Genomic DNA, 13122 nt, shown 5'->3' on the forward strand with positions numbered 1-13122 from the left:
TTAGAAATTGCTGCCGTGTTTTTTAGTCCTAAGTTTCGTTTTCGTCACGCGGCCGTGATTGGTTGTATTCATGAAGGAGGAGTGTCTGTGCATATTACTATAAAACCGCCCCAAACACACCGCACCTCGTGGGTTTAGCTAGTGGAGAGGAGAGAGGAAGGTGTATTTGGAGTTGGTGAGTTTGGTGGAGTTTTTGGTGGATTTGGAGAGGAGTTTGGTGATTGTTGAGTGCTGTACTGTGTGTGTAAGTAGTCTTGTCATATTTGTAGTATTGTTTTTTCACAGTTTGTCTACTTTTTTGTCCTTGTTTTTTTTTTACAGTCTTTTGTCATTGTTTGTGAGTGAGTGAGTGAGTGAGTGAGTGAGTGAGTGAGTGAGTGAGCGTGTGTGTTGGCTGTGTGGTGTGTAGTAGTAGGAGTAGTGGAGGAGTGTGTTTTGTGTTTTGATTTTTCAGTGTTTTTTGTTGTTTGTCATGTCAGACTCAGAGGTCAGTGTGGTGGCGGAGGTTAGTGAGGTGGAGGCTGGTAGTGAGGTGGAGGCTGGTAGTGAGGTGGAGGCTGTTAGTGAGGTGGAGGGGGGTAGTGAGAGGGAGGAGGTTAGTGAGGAGGAGGAGGAGGGGGTGCTTGTTGCTATATTTTCCAGTGATAGTGATGGTGTTGTGGCTCCGCAGCCACGCACCACTACCAAGACTGGCAGGAATATAAAGTTCAGCTATGCTGAAAACATGGCTTTGGTGCGTGAGCTGATGAAGCACCATCGCCAATTGTTTGGTCAGGATGCTGGCAAGGTGTCCTCCCGCAGGAAGTCTGTCCTGTGGGGGCAAGTAATACTTGCCGTGAATAGTGAGGGTGTGGTGAGGCGGACTGAGGACACGTGCCGCAAGAGGTTTTATGATATTAAGCGGCGTGTCAAGGCCAAGATGGCCAAAGAGGTCAAATCTGCAAGAAAAACCGGAGGTGGCCCCCCTTTCCGGGCCACCTATCGGGACTGGGAGGAGCCTGTGCGGGCATTGATTCCTGCCGAAGTGGTGTCTGCTACTCATGTCCGGGATTCGGACCGACCCACGCAGGATGGTAAGTTTGATGTGTTATATTTTTATTTAAATGTCCTCTAAATGTTGTAAATGTCATTTTTAAAGGGTAAAGGATGCATAAATTGTGTTTAACATATTGCAGGCCTATGCACCCTTAAGGTGTGTTTGTGTTTAGAATGTGCTTTTTTCACCTTGCATTGGCTGTTTGGTAAATTTAATATTGCGCAAAAACATGTGCAATGGCTTTTTAATTTTTTACAAAAAATGTTTTTTTTTTTGACGATATTGCTTGGACATCTGTGTTGTCTGCTTATTTTAAAAAGATTTTTGTATTTATTTACTTCTGAAAAACGGTGCAATTATTTCAACATTAAATTTGAGAAACATTTGCAAGTAGTCAATCTCTGCAATATCTGAGGCATAATTCTAAAATGTAACAGATTTATTGTGTGCAACATCATGTACATTTGGATATACACCACAAAATAATGATGCTTGAAGCTCTTAATCAGAAATTATTTGTTTATCCAATACATAATAGATGGTTACAGTACAATAAGGCTTTGCAGGGGTTTTTTTTACACAAAGCATGGTAATAATGTTTGGTACACTTTTTCAACAGTCCCACAGACCAGCCGGCCAGACAGGCCTCAGACAAGTCAGGATGAGGCTGGGATTGCAGGTAAGACTTCAGTGTAGTCACATATTCTGCAAACACATAGAAGTACAAAATATTAATGTTTATATTTTCACATAGGTTCTGCTTCTGGAAGCCGACCTCCTGTAAGGCGCCCATCACAGGGCTTGGGCCACTTACCCAGGAGGCCAAGTAAGACACGGCGTCTTGGCTCGGAATCTGCGGCTCCATCATCCCCACCCAGGCGACGACTTTCGGCAGTGTCACCCCAGCCACCACTGGCACTATTGGCGAGTTCGCAGAGTGATGAGCCCCGATCCCCTCAGTTATCTGGTGAGTAAAAACAGAAATTAAACACATAGGCAATAATATACACAGTACAGTTAATATGTTGTTAGTTGGTTTTGAGATTACATGTTTTCCAGAACAAGCAATGTGATGTTACGTCTTCAATTGCTAAAGGTGAAAAAAAATTATTTTATAAGGTCTTAGTGGATGTTCTCGCCAACATCATTTTTAATAAATATCAGAATTTTTGACAAATTTGCCCCACACACGTGCACATTTAAATAAAATAACAATAAAATTCCAAAAAAAAACAAACAGCCACAACATTATAGTGTTCACACATCTCCCCTGTCCAGTATGTAGATGGCTTACTTGCTCCGCTCCTCTGGACTATCCAGGTAAGTAGTCTATATCGTGGTCAGGGGAGGGAATCTAACAGTGTAATGCTGTGGAGGGGAGTTAGTTAGGTGAGGATTATGCAAATCTGTCTATGTGGCCGCCTGTGTTGGTATATATGTTTTTGAGCATAAAAAACATTATAAGTTTATAAAATCAACGCCAAAAAGTTAAAAAATGGAGTATTATGAATGTAGTAATGTGTAGAAGTAGCCTTGCTAAAAAATTACAAATAAACATTGCATGTTGGCCACCCCATACAGAGCCCAGCTTGATGGCCGACGTGGACCAGCAGGGACAAGACCAACAGGCAACCATCACACTGCAACTTACACCTGTTGACCCAAGCCAGCCAATACAGCTGCAGGATATCCCCCAAGCCTCCATCAGTCCACAACTGGCACAAGCTCCGCCCCCAAGCCAAATACCAGATGATTTTTGGGCCAGTTGGACAAGCCAACAGGCCCAAAGCAATGCCAGCCTGACCGCACATACACAACACCTTGCCAGTCTGCCCCATCATCTACCGCGTATTAGTCGCAACTCGGGCAGACTGATTGTACAAGTAGGGCGAATGGCAACCTCAATGGAGCAAATAAGGGCTGACAACAGCCAAATGCTTGCTCATTTATCGCGCATAGTAGATGAGCAACAGCGCCATCAGCAGGCACTCGTTCAGCTCATTCAGCACAACCAAGTGGTGAATGAGTCGTTATCCAGGATTGTAGCCAGCCACACTGCAACCAACACTCAGCTGATTGCAAGCCTTAATAATTTGAGCAGCAATATTACATTGATGGGAGCTCACCAAGTAACCTCCAGCTCGGGGACCACGACCCCTATCCAAACGCCAGTAACCTCCCCTGTTCGGCGTTCCTCCAGAGCACGTGCCAGTGAGCCAGCACAAAGCTCAGCACCCAGCACACACAAGCGGAAAAAATAACCCCAATGTGATTGGCAAAATAAAAATTTGTATTTGACAAACACACAACTTCCTGTGTCCGTCTCAAACATTGTCGAAGCTGCTCTGTATGTATGTATGTTTTTCATGGGTAATGACTGAAAATGTATTTTTAGCATAAACTAAGTACAATGGACACACCACTATAAACTACAAACAGTAAGTAACAAAACACACAATAGAAAGTAGTGCAAAGTGTTTAGTCAAGGATAATTACAGCCTACTAAAACTGACCTGAAAAATAGCGCAGGATCACTTCTTGCCGTACCTGCCTCCCTACATATGTACTCACACTGTCACCAGATGGGTCTAACTCCTCTGCTTGCCGACTGCTTTCTCCCTCATCATGTGCCAGATGTTGGGTTAAACACAGATTATGGAGAAAACAGCAGCAGAACACAATTCTAGTCACCTTTGAGGGACTATACAACAAAAGGCCAGCAGATTTATCCAGACACCGAAACCGTGACTTCAGCACACCAAAACATCTTTCTATCACATTCCGCGTAGCCTTATGTGCATGATTGTAACTGTGTTCAGCAGGAGAATCAGGTTGGGACAATGGAGTAAGGAGCCAAGAGTAGCAGCCGTAACCCCCATCACCTGAAAAACAGATATAGTCCACATTAGTACATATGTTAGATTATTCTTTCACCTAATCATAACTCGAGTTTGTGGATAAAAGACATGCACACAAAACATTTTAAACATACCCAACAGCCAGCCATCAGGCATTTGTCCGGCCTCAAATTTATCGAAGAGCGATGACTGACTGAGGATGAAGGAGTCATGGCAGCCACCAGGGTAACCTGCAACAACACTCATAATTTTTAAGTTTGCATCACAGACCACCTGGACATTAGTTGATTGGGACAGATGTCTATTAGTATAAATATATTGGCGGCCCTTAGGTGATCTCAGCTGAACGTGTGTGCAATCTATGGCCCCCAGCACATTGGGCATGCCAGCAAGCTCATAGAAAGCTACCCTGACAGCACTCCACTCCGACTCCTCGGTAGGGAAGCAGATTGAGGCATTAATGTGTGGCTCCAACACATCCAAAACCTGAGTGGACATTAAAGAAGCTAAGGTGAGTGTCATGTTAGGTATTCTCTACAATACTGTGTTGTTTGAACTTACAGAAGCAACACTTAGACATAACCGCCTATGTATTTTTAGACTCACCTGCATCAAATATCTGGAAAAGGTGGGCTGTGAGATACCAATGACGTCGCCTGCCACAGCCTGGAAGCTCCCAGTAGCCATAAAGTGTAACACAGCCAGGAGTTTGTGTAGGCCTGAGACAGAGCGAGAGCGTGCTGTCTCAGGGTCTATGCCCAGTTTGACAAGGTCATACAGGTGGAAAATGTTGTTTCTATTTAGGCGGAACATCTGTATGACCCTATCATCGGACAATGCATTTAAGTTTAAACGCCCTCTAAAAAAACGAGGCTGGCGCAGCCTCCGCGGTACCTGGACAACCTGTTGACCATGTTCACTTACCTGGGCCTGATTCCTGGAAGCCTCATGGAGCAGTCTAAGGTATCCCACAGCAAACAAAAAATCATTGCCACACACCACAGCCGCCATTTCAGAGTGAGAGAAGTTCAAAATGTGCCTGGAACACTTTTATAGGGCCAAACATTCAGGTGTGAGTAATGGATAATTGAGTACACATGTAAACACGCTTTTCAAATGCTGGCGCGTTTTTTTTTAGGAAAAAATTACGATTTGTAATTTTTCGCGGCCGCGAATGCATTTTCACGGCAGCAATTACAATTACGAATGGTTAGTAAATGACCGAGATTCATATCTAAACAGGCGTAATTTGACCGATGATGTATTCATTCGTAATTTTTAACTTGGACTTGCAAAAAATTACGAATGCCCTCATCTCTGCCGTGATTAGTGTTTAGTAAATTACCGAGATGACACTTTGAAGAAAAAACGGCATCTCGGTCAAAATCGGGAGCTTAGTAAATTTCCCCCACGGAGAGCATGAGGCTGGAAAGACACAGGGAGGGCATGAGACTGGAAAAACAGAGGGGGGCATGATGCTGTAAAGACACGGGGAGGGCATGAGGCTGGAAAAATAGAGGGGGGCATGATGCTGTAAAGACACAGGGAGGGCATGAGGCTGGAAAAATACAGGGAGGGCATGAGGCTGGAAAGACACAGGGAGGGCATGAGGTTGGAAAGACACACAGAGAGCATGAGGCTGGAAAGACACAGGGAGGGCATGAGACTGGAAAGACACAGGGGGGCATGATGCTGGAAAGATACAGGGGGGGGCATGATGCTGGAAAGACACGGGGGGCATGAGGCTGGAAAGACACAGGGAGGGCATTAGGCTGGATAGACTCAGGGTGGGCATGAGTATGGAAAGACACAGGGAGGGCATGAGGCTCGAAATACACAGGAAGGGCATGAGGCTGGAAAGATGGAAAGACACAGGGAGGGCATGAGGCTGGAAAGACACAGGGAGGGCATGAGGCTGGAAAGGCACAGGGAGGGCTTGAGGCTGGAAAGACACACGGAGAGCATGAGGCTGGAAAGACACAGGGAGGGCATGAGACTGGAAAAACACAGAGGGCATGATGCTGTAAAGACACAGGGAGGGCATGAAGCTAGAAAGACATAGGGAGGACACGAGGCTGGAAAAATACAGGGAGGGCATGAGGCTGGAAAGACACAGGGAGGGCATGAGGCTTGAAATATACAGGGAGGGAATGAGGCTGGAAAGACAGGGAGGGCATGAGGCTGGAAAGGCACAGGGGGGGCTTGAGGCTGGAAAGACACAGGGAGTGCATGAGGCTGGAGAGACACAGGGAAAGCATGAGGCTGGAAAGATATAGGTGCGTCATGAGGCTGGAAAGACACAGGGACGGCATAAGGCTGGAAAGACACAGGGAGGGCATCAGGCTGGCAAGACACAGCGAGGACATGAGTTTGGAAAAACACAGGGAGGGCATTAGACTCAAAAGACACAGGGAGGGCATGAGGCTAGATAGATGGAAAGACAGAGGGATGGCATGAGGCTGGAAAGACACAGGGAGGGCTCGAGGCTGAATAGACACAGGGAGGGCATGAGGCTGGAAAAACACAGGGAGGCATGAGGCTGGAAAGACACAAGGAGGCCATGAGGCTGGAAAGACACAGCGAGGACATTGGGCTGGAAAGGCACAGGAAGGGCATGAAGCTGGAAAGACACAGGGAAGGCATGAGGCTGGAAAGACACAGGGAGGCATGAGGCTGGAAAGACAGGGAGGGCATGAGGCTAGAAAGACACAGGGAGACATGAGGCTGGAAAGACACAGGGAGGGCATGAGGCTGGAAAGACACAGGTAAGGCATGAGGCTGGAAAGACACAGGGAGTGCATGTGGCTGGAAAGACACAGGGAGGGCATGAGCTGGAAAGACACAGGGAGGGCATAAGGCTGGAAAGACACAGGGAGGGCTCGAGGCTGAATAGACACAGGGAGGGCATGAGGCTGGAAAAACACAGGGAGGCATGAGGCTGGAAAGACACAAGGAGGCCATGAGGCTGGAAAGACACAGCGAGGACATTGGGCTGGAAAGGCACAGGAAGGGCATGAAGCTGGAAAGACACAGGGAAGGCATGAGGCTGGAAAGACACAGGGAGGCATGAGGCTGGAAAGACAGGGAGGGCATGAGGCTAGAAAGACACAGGGAGACATGAGGCTGGAAAGACACAGGGAGGGCATGAGGCTGGAAAGACACAGGTAAGGCATGAGGCTGGAAAGACACAGGGAGTGCATGTGGCTGGAAAGACACAGGGAGGGCATGAGCTGGAAAGACACAGGGAGGGCATAAGGCTGGAAAGACACAGGGAAGGCATGAGGCTGGAAAGACACAGTGAGGACATGAGGCTGGAAAGACACAGGGAGGGTATGAAGCTGGAAAGACAGGGAGGGCATGAGGCTGGAAAGACACAGGGAGTGCATGAAGCTGGAAAGACACAGGGAGGGCATGAGGCTGGAAAGACACAGGGAGGGCATAAGGCTGGAAAGACAGAGGGAGGGCATTTGGCTGGTAAGACACGGGGAGGGCATGAGGCTAAAAAGATGGAAAGACAGAGGGATGGCATGAAGCTGGAAAGACACGGGGAGGGCATGAGGCTAAAAAGATGGAAAGACAGAGGGATGGCATGAAGCTGGAAAGACACAGTGAGGGCAAAAGGTTGAATAGACACATGGAGGGCATGAAGCTGAAAAGACAGAGAGGGCATGAGTCTGGAAAGACACAAGGAGGGCATGATGCTGGAAAGACACAGGCAGGGCATGAGGCTGGAAAGATACAGGAAGGGCATGAGGCTGGAAAAACACAGAGAGCATGAGGCTGGAAAGACACAGGGAGGGCATGAGGCTTGAAAGGCACAGGGAGGGCATGAGGCTGGAAAGGCACAGGAAGGCCATGGGGCTGGAAAGACGCAGGGAGAGCATGAGGCTGGAAAGACACAGTGACTGCACGAGGCTGGAGAGACAGGGAGGGCATGAGGCTGGAAGGACAAAGCTAGAGAATGAGGCTGAAAAGACACAGGGAGGGCATGAGGCTGGAAAGACACAGGGAGGGCATGAGGCTGGAAAAACACATGGAGGCCATGGGGCTGGAAAGACACAGGAAGGGCATGATGCTTGGAAGACACAGGGAGACATGAGGCTGGAAAGACACAGGGAGGGCATGAGGTTGGAAAGAAACAGGGAGGGCATGAGGCTGGAAAGACATAGGTAAGGCATGAGGCTAGAAAGACACGGAGGGCATGAAGCTGGAAAGACACAGGGAGGGCATGAGGCTGGAAAGACACATGGAGAGCATGAGGCTGGAAAGACACAGGGAGGGCATGAGACTGGAAAAACACAGGGGGCATGATGCTGTAAAGACACAGGGAGGGCATGAAGCTGGAAAGACAGGGAGGGCATGAGGCTGGAAAGACACAGCAAGGACATGAGGCTGGAAAGACACAGGGAGAACATGAGGCTGGAAAGACACAGGGAGGGCATGAGTTTGGAAAAAAAGGGAGGGCATGAGACTCAAAAGATACGGAGGGCATGAGGCTGGAAAGACACAGGGAGGGCATGAGGCTGAATAGACAAAGGGAGGGCATGAGGCTGGAAAGACACAGGGAGGGCACAAGGCTGAATAGACACAGGGAGGGCATGAGGCTAGAAAAACACAAGGAGGGCATGAGGCTGGAAAGACACAGGGAGGGCATGAGACTGGAAAGACATAGGGAGGCCCTGAGGCTGGAAAGACACAGGTAGAGACTGAGGCTGAAAAGACGCAGGGAGGGCATGAGGCTGGACAGACACAGGGAGGGCATGAGGCTGGAAATACACAGGAAGGGAATGAGGCTGGAAAGATGGAAAGACACAGGGAATGAGGCTGGAAAGACCCAGGGAGGACATGAGGCTGGAAGGACACAGGGAGAGCATGAGGCTGGAAAGACACAGCGAGGGCATGAGGCTGGAAAGACACACAGAGAGCATGAGGCTGGAAAGACACACGAAGGGCATGAGACTGGAAAGACACAGGGGGGCATGATGATGGAAAGACACAGGGGGGACATGATGCTGGAAAGACACAGAGAGGGCATGAGGCTGGAAAGACACAGGGAGGGCATGAGGCTGGAAAGATGGAAAGACACAGAGAGGGCATGAGGCTTGAAAGACACAGGGAGTGCATGAGGCTGGAAAGACACAGAGAGGCCGTGAGGCTGGAAAGACACAGGTAGAGAATGAGGCTGAAAAGACACAGGGAGGGCATGAGGCTGGACAGACACAGGGAGGGCATGAGGCTGGAAAGACACAGGGAGGGCATGAGGCTGGAAAGACACAGGGAGGGCATGAGGCTGGAAAGACACAGGGAGGGAATGAGGCTGGAAAGACACAGGGAGGGCATGAGGCTGGAAAGACACAGGGAGTGTATGAGGCTGGAAAGATACAGGGAGGGCATGATGCTGGAAAAACACAGGGAGGGCATAAGGCTGGATAAGCACAGGGAGAGCATGAGGCTGGAAAGGCACAGGGAGAGCATGAGGCTGGAAAGGCACAGGGAGAGCATGAGGCTGGAAAGACACAGGGAGGGCATGAGGTTGGAAAGACACACAGAGAGCATGAGGCTGGAAAGACACAGGGAGGGCATGAGGCTGGAAAGACACAGGGTGTGTATGAGGCTGGAAAGATACAGGGAGGGCATGAGGCTGGAAAAAGACAGGGAGGGCATGAGGCTGGACAGACATAGGGAGAGCATGATGCTGGAAAGGCACAGGGAGAGCATGAGGCTGGAAAGGCACAGGGAGAGCATGAGGCTGGAAAGACACAGGGAGGGCATGAGGTTGGAAAGACACACAGAGAGCATGAGGCTGGAAAGACACAGGGAGGGCATGAGACTGGAAAGACACAGGGGGGCATGATGCTGGAAAGACACAGGGGGGGCATGATGCTGGAAAGACACGGGGGGGCATGAGGCTGGAAAGACACAGGGAGGGAATGAGGCTGGAAAGACACAGGGAGGGCATGAGGCTGGAAAGACACAGGGAGGGAATGTGGCTGGAAAGACACAGGGAGTGTATGAGGCTGGAAAGATACAGGGAGGGCATGAGGCTGGAAAAACACAGGGAGGGCATGAGGCTGGATAGACTGGGAGAGCATGAGGCTGGAAAGGCACAGGGAGAGCATGAGGCTGGAAAGGCACAGGGAGAGCATGAGGCTGGAAAAACACAGGGAGGACATGAGGTTGGAAAGACACACAGAGAGCATGAGGCTGGAAAGACACAGGGAGGGCATGAGGCTGGAAAGACACAGGGAGTGTATGAGGCTGGAAAGATACTGGGAGGGCATGAGGCTGGAAAAACACAGGGAGGGCATGAGGCTGGATAGACACAGGGAGAGCATGAGGCTGGAAAGGCACAGGGAGAGCATGAGGCTTGAAAGGCACAGGGAGAGCATGAGGCTGGAAAGACACAGGGAGGGCAAAAGGTTGGAAAGACACACAGAGAGCATGAGGCTGGAAAGACACAGGGAGGGCATGAGACTGGAAAGACACAGGGGGGCATGATGCTGGAAAGACACAGGGGGGGGCATGATGCTGGAAAGACACGGGGGGCATGAGGCTGGAAAGACACAGGGAGGGCATGAGGCTGGATAGACACAGGGTGGGCATGAGCATGGAAAGACACAGGGAGGGCATGAGGCTAGAAATACACAGGAAGGGCATGAGGCTGGAAAGATGGAAAGACACAGGGAGGGCATGAGGCTGGAAAGACACAGGGAGGGCATGAGGCTGGAAAGGCACAGGGAGGGCTTGATGCTGGAAAGACACACGGAGAGCATGAGGCTGGAAAGACACAGGGAGGGCATGAGACTGGAAAAACACAGAGGGCATGATGCTGTAAAGACACAGGGAGGGCATGAGGCTTGAAATATACAGGGAGGGAATAAGGCTGGAAAGACAGGGAGGGCATGAGGCTTGAAAGACACAGGGAGGGCATGAGGCTGGAGACACAGGGAGGGCATGAGGCTGGAAAGACAGGAAGGGCATGAGACTGGAAAGACACAGGGAGGCCATGAGGCTGGAAAGACACGGGGGCAATGGGGCTGGAAAGACACAGGAAAGGCATGAGGCTGGAAAGACACAGGGAGGGCATGAGGCTGGAAAGACACAGGGAGGCATGAGGCTGGAAAGACACAGGGAGGGCATGAGGCTGGAAAGACACAGGAAGGGCATGAGACTGGAAAGACAGGGAGGCCGTGAGGCTGGAAAGACACAGGTAGAGACTGAGGCTGAAAAGACACAGGGAGGGCATGAGGCTGGAAAGACACAGTGAGAGCATGGGGCTGGAAAGACACAGGGAGGGCATGAGGATGGAAAGACACAGGGAGGGCATGAGACTGGAAAGACTCAGGGGGGCTTGATGATGGAAAGACACAGGGGGGACATGATGCTGGAAAGACACAGAGAGGGCATGAGGCTGGAAAGACACAGGGAGGGCATGAGGCTGGAAAGATGGAAAGACACAGGGAGGGCATGAGGCTTGAAAGACACAGGGAGTGCATGAGGCTGGAAAGACACAGGGAGGCCGTGAGGCTGGGAAGACACAGGTAGAGAATGAGGCTAAAAAGACACAGGGAGGCCATGAGGCTGGAGACACAGGAAGGGCATGAGGCTGGAAAGACACAAGGAGGGCATGAGGATGGAAAGACACAAGGAGGGCATGAGGCTGGAAAGACAGCGAGGACATGAGGCTGGAAAGATACAGGGAGGGCATGAGGCTAGAAATACAAAAGGAGGGCATGAGGCTGAAAAGATGGAAAGACACAGGGAGGGCATGAGGCTGGAAAGACACAGGCAGTGCATGAGGCTAGAAAGACACAGGGAAAGCAAGAGGCTGGACAGGCACAGGGAGGGCATGAGGCTGGAAAGACACAGGGAGGGAATGAGGCTGGAAAAATGGAAAGACAGAGGGAATGAGGCTGGAAAGACACAGGGAGGGCATGAGGCTGGAAAGACACAGGGAGAGCATGGGTCTGGAAAGACACAGCGAGGGCATGAGGCTGGAAAGACACACAGAGAGCATGAGGCTGGAAAGACACAGGGTGTGCATGAGACTGGAAAGACACGGGGAGGGCATGAGACTGGAAAGACAAAGGGAGGGCATGAGGCTGGAAAGGCACAGGGTGGGCATGAGGCTGGAAAGGCACAGGGTGGGCATGAGGCTGGAAAGACACAGGGAGGCCATGGGGCTGGAAAGACACAGGGAGGGCATAAGGCTGGAAAGACACAGGGAGGCCGTGAGGCTGGATAGACACAGGTAAAGACTGAGGCTGAAAAGACACAGGGAGGGCATGAGGCTGGACAGGCACAGGGAGGGCATGAGGCTGGAAAGACACAGGAAGGGAATGAGGCTGGAAAAATAGAAAGACACAGGGAATGAGGCTGGAAAGACACAGGGAGGGCATGAGGCTGGAAAGACACAGGGAGAGCATGGGTCTGGAAAGACACAGCGAGGGCATGAGGCTGGAAAGACACACAGAGAGCATGAGGCTGGAAAGACACAGGGAGGGCATGAGACTGGAAAGACACAGGGGGGCATGATGATGGAAAGACACAGGGGGGACATGATGCTGGAAAGACACAGAGAGGGCATGAGGCTGGAAAGACACAGGGAGGGCATGAGGCTGGAAAGATGGAAAGACACAGGGAGGGCATGAGGCTTGAAAGACACAGGGAGTGCATGAGGCTGGAAAGACACAGGGAGGCCGTGAGGCTGGAAAGACACAGGTAGAGAATGAGGCTGAAAAGACACAGGGAGGGCATGAGGCTGGAGACACAGGAAGGGCATGAGGCTGGAAAGACACAAGGAGGGCATGAGGATGGAAAGACACAAGGAGGGCATGAGGCTGGAAAGACAGCGAGGACATGAGGCTGGAAAGATACAGGGTTGGCATGAGGCTAGAAATACAAAAGGAGGGCATGAGGCTGGAAAGATGGAAAGACACAGGGAGGGCATGAGTCTGGAAAGACACAGGCAGTGCATGAGGCTGGAAAGATACAGGGAAAGCACGAGGCTGGACAGGCACAGGGAGGGCATGAGGCTGGAAAGACACAGGAAGGGAATGAGGCTGGAAAAATGGAAAGACACAGGGAATGAGGCTGGAAAGACACAGGGAGGGCATGAGGCTGGAAAGACACAGGGAGAGCATGGGTCTGGAAAGACACAGCGAGGGCATGAGGCTGGAAAGACACACAGAGAGCATGAGGCTGGAAAGACACAGGGAGTGCATGAGA

General features: G+C 50.6%; 2 long non-coding RNA genes across 2 annotated transcripts; one reads left to right on the forward strand and one right to left on the reverse strand.

The window, feature by feature from the left end:
- Window positions 1-1627: 1627 nt before the first annotated feature.
- Window positions 1628-3345, forward strand: LOC134935630 (uncharacterized). Its single transcript, XR_010180293.1, has 3 exons — window positions 1628-1715; window positions 1791-2003; window positions 2618-3345. It is a non-coding gene; the product is annotated as an uncharacterized LOC134935630 (long non-coding RNA).
- Window positions 1655-3907, reverse strand: LOC134935631 (uncharacterized). The gene is made up of 3 exons (XR_010180294.1): window positions 3728-3907; window positions 1851-2000; window positions 1655-1741 (listed from the first exon to the last, which is right to left on the reverse strand). It is a non-coding gene; the product is annotated as an uncharacterized LOC134935631 (long non-coding RNA).
- Window positions 3908-13122: the final 9215 nt, after the last annotated feature.

The sequence above is a fragment of the Pseudophryne corroboree genome, chromosome 6 (assembly GCF_028390025.1).
Source record: "Pseudophryne corroboree isolate aPseCor3 chromosome 6, aPseCor3.hap2, whole genome shotgun sequence".
NCBI classification, from domain to species: domain Eukaryota; kingdom Metazoa; phylum Chordata; class Amphibia; order Anura; family Myobatrachidae; genus Pseudophryne; species Pseudophryne corroboree.